Source organism: Belonocnema kinseyi, chromosome 5, assembly GCF_010883055.1.
Source record: "Belonocnema kinseyi isolate 2016_QV_RU_SX_M_011 chromosome 5, B_treatae_v1, whole genome shotgun sequence".
NCBI classification, from domain to species: domain Eukaryota; kingdom Metazoa; phylum Arthropoda; class Insecta; order Hymenoptera; family Cynipidae; genus Belonocnema; species Belonocnema kinseyi.
The window spans coordinates 41,432,827-41,439,720 of record NC_046661.1 but is presented as its reverse complement, the minus strand read 5'-3'; positions in this window follow the sequence as shown (position 1 = coordinate 41,439,720).

Below are 6,894 nucleotides of genomic sequence, written 5' to 3'. Positions count from 1 at the left end.
TTGATAAATATTCTGTAAATATTAAGAAATCATTTAAACTTCTACAATATTTAAAATTACATACACACTTCTGAAATACCTGAAAATCATTTTAACTGGCCCGAAAATTTCTTGAAATTTAGAAATCTCAAAAAATGAAAAATTTCCTTAGTTATTCTGGATTTTTCCGCTGAATTTTTAGAAATATTTTCAAATATTTTAAATTCTTTTTAAATTTTATCTAAAAATTAATCTTTTAAAACAAAAAATCCTTCCAAATTGTCCTGTAAATCTGCAAAATATTCTTTCATTGAAACCTTTTTAAATTCTCAAAAAAATTATAAATTTGTTGTTCGAAAACCTGACTGATTGTATTCTGTATGCATACGATTTTAGTGGAAGTTTTCAGTCTGTTCTTTGTTAAGATGACAAAAAATTTTGAACGAAATATCGATTTTTTTTCAATTAGTTGCAAGAGAATGATTTTTTATCTTAAGATTCCTGGGAAAAGTTTTCAATTTTTTTACGTTCTCATCAGAGAAGGTATTATATTTGTGTAAAATTTGACCCCCCGCCCCCTACCGTTTTTCTCAAATGTCCACGTCTTTAGACCCTCTGAATCCCGACAACACCTTATTACGAATGTGTCTGTCTGCCTGTATGTCTTCTGTCTACCTGTCTATATGTCTATATATAAGATAATTGAAAAACAGTTGTAAAGATTTTTGAACATTTTAATATAGGATATGACCGAAGAATTCCGATAAAGAGTCTTATCAATTATTTTAGTACATCACGGTGAAAAGTTATAGAAAATAAAAAATTTTTGTCGAAAATTTGATGTTTTTTTATTGTTCAGAATGGAACAGGTTTTTTTTAAACTGTTACTTTTGGTAGAAAATAAATCTCCTTGTTTGAAAATGTATCTTTGGATCTAGAATTCAATTCCTTCATTAAAAATTCATTTTTTTATTACAAACTTAAATATATTTTTTCAAATTCGTTATTACATTCTCATCTAATGAGAATGTATTGGTTTTATGTAAAATTTTACTTTGTCGGTTTTCATAAAATCTTCACGTTTTGAGACTCACTAAGTCAGAAAAAACGATTTTTACGAAGGTGTTTGTCTGTCTGTCTGTAGTCTGTAGTCTGTATTCTGTGGGCATGATAACTTTCAAAAGGTTCATCAGATTGTATTCTGCTTTGGCACACTTTTTCAAGGCCTAAAAAAAAACAAGTTCGTGAACCAGCTATTTTGACTCAAAATTCAAAAAGTGAGCACGTTTTCAAAATTTTTAAGACCACATTTTTTCAAGATTTCTTAATTCTATGAACGGTTATTCATAGTACTCAGAATCCCAAATAATTTATCCCTATGACTTTTTTCTATAAAAGGAAAATCATCAGAGTTAGAGCATTTTCAAAATAAAATAAAAAACTAAAATGAACATTTGAAGCCGAACAACGCATATCATTTAAAAAAGTCGAGAGAAGAAAAACGTTGATTTTTGAAAGACCTAAAAGGTGGTCATAACAACTTTCTTGATTTGGTCGAAAAGTTGAAAATTCAAAAATTGATCGTACCTCAACTTTTTCAAACCACATTTTTTCAGGATTTCAAAATTCTATGAACGGTTATTCATAGTACTCAGAAACTTAAACAATTAATCCTAATGACTTTTTTCTGTAAAAAGTAAATTATCAGAGTTAAAGAATTTTCAAAATAAAAAAAAACAAACTAAAGTGAACATTTCAAGCCAAACAACGCATGATATGAAAAAAAGGCAAGAAAAGAAAAACTTTGCTTTTTGTAAGCCCTAAAGGACTACGATAAAAACTTTTTTAATTTTTTCGAAAAGTTGAACATTCCAAATTTGATCGTACCAAAAATAATGAAAAATTAAAAAATTCCATTTTTTGGTCAAAATATGCAAGATACGAAAAAAGTGAAAAAAGCTCAAATTGCGCGCCCTTGGAAGAACTACAAATTGATACTGAATCACTTTTCGATATAAGCTGCGAAAAAAAATGAGAAAAAATTGTTCATCCAAAAAAGAGCTATAATTTTTGATAGGACAGTTAGTTTTTGCTTTAGTCGTAAAAAATAACATTCTAAATAAAAATTTTAAATTTGTTTGAAAAAACGACACAAGGTATGAACTTAAATTACTAGACAACAGTTGTTCGCCTGAAAAGGTCAATAGATTTATTATTTATCATTTTTCGATTGGACGAGTAGATCTTCTTTTAATCGTAAAACATAAGATAAAAAATGCAAAAATGAACTTTTTGGAAAAAACACAGAAAAGATGAAAGAGGACATAGGCTCCTATATAGGACCCTATATAGGTTCCTGTATTAGACCCTGTGCAGATGCACAGTCGTTTCTATTTAATCGTAAAAAACAACATTAAAAATAAAAAATTATAAAAGCAAGGAAATAAGAATTAGTATGATTCAATTTTTATGCATATTATGAATTGTAATGATATATACTTATTTAAATGATACATGTTTCAGAGCAGCTTAGAATACAATTTACAGCAAAACAAGGAACAAATACAAAAATAATCATGATAAATACAATTTGCTTTTTATTTTGCAATTTTTTAATAAGTAGTTCCAGGCAGAGTTACATAAAAAATGTATTATAATTGATACTAAAGTGTTGTGTATAATGTAGAAAAGTTGACATGTTGGACAAAATCGAGTGCGAAGCATGAGATACCTGATGAGAATGTGTTCGTTAAAGCCAAAAGAACTTTAGCAAAAGAAAGTTCAAAATCACAAAATTACAGTTGTCGGTCCGTTCACCTTTGATTTTAAAAGGTCTGTGCCCGAATGCGGAAGAAATGCAAAGACCAAGTCTGGAGTGCGATTGCCATCAGTCGGGTGCCGTATGTGCGCTCAAACTCTCTTTTAACGAAAGAGAATTCACGATTACAAAATTACATTGGTGGATGTTTTGAGTCTTAATTTTTAAATGTTGACGCAAGAATGTGCGAAAATATGAAGACCGAGCGCGAGATAAATACAACATCGAGCGCGAAGCGCGAGAACCAACAGTTGCGTGCCCTAGGCGCGCTCAAACTTGCGAACTTGCAAACTTCTAGGTTGAAAATGTATCTTTTTGATTAAACATTTAACTTTTTTTCTGAAAACTTGTTGTTTTATGGTTGCACAATGAACTATTGTTACAAATTATTCCTCATTATGAATCTTGAGAATTTTAAATTTGATCATTTTCCAAATAAAAAGCAGCGTGTGTTGAAATTGACCAAATTTATTGAAGCACAGTTCGGTCGAAAGGCTAAGCTGAGCATGTTATTTATTATTTTTTTTATAACCTAGCGGGCGCAAAACTATGAAAATCCCCAGAACGTCCTTGGGACGTTCCTCGGACGTCCTATGTCAGGACAATCAAGGTTTCCAAGAGGTCCAATGTCCTAAAGATGGCCTAAAGACGTCTTAAAGACATGGACATCTTAGGAATGTCCCAAAGACGTCTCTAGGACATCCTTAACTTATTTGCCCACTGGGAATTCGCCTGGAAGATCTGGAAAAGTCATAAAATGTAGAAAAAAAATCTGGAAAAAATGGGAAAATCATGGAATTAAAAAAAAAAGACTAGACTTTTTGTTTAACTGTTTTACTTTTTTTCTTGCAATTTATAGAAATCTTTTTAAAAGTTTTTAAATCATTTTAAATCTTCTCGAAAAATTAATTTTTCAAAAGAAAAAATCCCTTTAAACTTTACTATGAATCTTAAGAAAATTCTCTTGAAAATACTCAGAATTCTTAGAAAGTTTCTAAAGTTGCTGTTCGAAGTCTTTAAAAATCTAAATTTTGTTTTAATTTTGTTTTAAATCTTCTGTAGTCAAAAATTATTTTTGAATCTTTTGAATACTTTTAAATATCTCTTATAATTGGTCGATTTTTTATTAATTTTTAACTGCAAAATTGCGAAATTTTGTTCTAAGATCTTGAAATCTTTGAACCTTTGTAATGTTTAAAAAATTTTAATTTATTTTTAATACAATTTATCAATCAAAATTGTCATTTAATGATTCCTCGGAAATCGTGAGAACTCAAAAAAACATCGTTTGTTGAAATTAGCAAAATTTTTTGAAGCTCAAATCGGTTCAAAGGTTAACTTATAACTAATCATTTATTGAAAATCTTCTATTTACTTTTTTATTGCTTGAATATTAATCTATATTATTAATTAAATTATTTTGTATTAATTATGATTAATTTAAATATAGTTTTTTCCAAATTCGTTGTGTTTTTGGTAGAAAATTAATTTTTAAGGTAGGAAATTCATCTTTTTGATTGAAAATGTTATGAATTAATTTTTTTCTCAAAATTTTTATAAATCTTTTGAAATGTAAAAAATCTTTTCAAATTTTCATATGAATCTTAAGAATATTCTTTCATTCCCTTGAAACTGTTTTAAAATTCTTAACAAGTTTCGAAATTTCTTGAGCGTAATCCTTAAAATTCTTCTTTTTTTATGGGTTTGAAATCTTTTCTTTGACATATATACTTTAAAACTAGAAACGATATCCTTTTCCTTAAGGCTGGCTCCTCAATGTGTCCTAAGAATTGCACGTGCGTCGACATACGCTGATTTCAACGCATGCATCTGCATTGTTATCTGTTGCTACCAACTGCCTCGTGTGTTTCATTGGTTCACAATCATGTGTGCGTGTGTGCGTGTTTGTGTCATAGAAATATTATAGAGATGACACGAAAGATTTTGTGAATAAAGTTTAGAATGTGCATCCATTCGTTATAACGACGTATCATTTTTATATCCTGTATTTTCAAAAAGTCCCGTAAATGTTTTTTTTTAATAACTTTAGTTTTTAAATTGTAACCTATAAATCCGAAGTAATATATGTAAAATAATGGTCACGTAAAGTGAGAATAATGCTTGATATCGTACTAAAAGGGACATTTACTCGTTACCACATTATTTCAAATGATCTGCCTTGAGTTCTCTAAGAGGTCGAGAACAGAGTTCCCACGTGCGCATTGCGCTTGGTGGAAATGATCAGAATGGTCTTTGCGCGCTCTTGGGTACGGACATGACCTTGATATTAACAGGTCCTTGATAGGACAGGTGGCCTAAACCTGAAATTCCTAGCGGATAGAAGTTTGACATTTACACAAGTTAGCACGTGTGCATTGTTTTTAAATATAATAAATAAATAGATGATTACTTTGAAAACGTATGTAACATTTTTCAAAACGAAATAAAATAATAGTGGAAACTTTCTTGCAAAAAGATTTAGTGAAAAAATTGTCTTTTTATTCCAGCTGAACGCGTTCTAGTTTCGCTGTTGGTTATGAACATAACCATAAAAATGTATATTTTAATTAGAACAGAATTTTAAGATAAAAGTCATTCTATCGATTTTCATCCTGAAACATTGAATAAGGGAACAAGTTTAGCAGTAATTCATGTGGTAAGGGTGCAGAAGTGAAAGTAAAGGGAATAAGCTAAATTCAGTGCAGCGTTAACAGACTAGCGTTTGTTAGTTGTCCCCATTAAGACGTTAAATTAGAGGTGTTTATTAAATAACAAATATATTGTAATATAAAGAGAAGCATTAGAGAGATTTAAAATTATAGACTTCCTAACATTTTTCTTTATGTTAAAAATATTTATAAATAATAACATGTAGGTTTGCTTAAAATTTCCCTTTTGATAAGTATTGCAATTTTGTAAATTTACTATTATAGATACTAGGTATTGTTAAGGTGTCAGTAAACATTTACTCTAACTTTATGAACCTAAAAATCAAAATGTGCCACAGGCTTAGTACATGAAAGTACCAATCGTATTTTTATCCGAAATTGTGTAATTTGCACACTAGAATATCTCTATGTTTAAAAGAGAGCAAGTTAAGAATATGCTAAACCTTTATTAATAATTTTCAATTATTTTAACAAATTAAATTTGTTTAAATAATTTTTTTCTCAATTTCTCGAATGAATAATTATCACTAGTTCTTCAGTCAAATATTGACCACCATTGGTTAATTAATTTTTCATTGTTTAAACAAATTTCATCTATTCAAATAAATTTCTTTCTAAAATAATTTTTTTTGTTTACCAAAATATTACTGTATTATCGTTAAGTGAAAAAAATTTATTTTCAATTGTTCACCAATCATTAAAGTAATAAATTATTACTTATTTTCAACAACCTTAAATTTGTTTAAACTATATTTTTTCACAAAATATACTTCATGAAATTCAAATTAAAATTAAATATACTCCATAAATATTATGGGATAATTAAACTTTCTCACTTCAAAATCCCACAACTAGCATTACGTTTACAAAAATCATAATTCGTATAAATATAATATTACTGCCTTAATTAACACAATAATTTTTCCAGAAATCTTAGTATTTCTTTTTAAAAAAACAAGAATATTGAAATACTTTATGTGATATTTGTAATCCGATAGGAGATCTGTCATTGACAAGAGAAATTAAAAACGCAACTCCGACCAAACCGTTTAATAAACTCTAGTAAAAGTCTTTTTCCCTAACTCAAGATTTTATTAGCTTTCCTACAGACATTCCTGTTGTCTGATAATTAAACTCTTATTTTCAGTATAAATTTATTTATTTTCAATCGCATGTAAATAAGTGGAATTCATCCCAGAGCTCACAGACCTGAAACGCCGCAACGATGCGGCACGAGGGGAATCGTCCCCCGCCAGGTGTCAGATCGTGGATGAAATTTACCCCTACCATACCTACCGTTTGCGAGCCGCAAAACAGAAAGTGCATTGATTACCACTGTGAGTTCGTATGTAAGCCGAAAATGTACGATTCGACCTCGGAGTTCTGCTGTACGATGATTGCCGATCTGAAGGCTTCGGAAGACTTCGG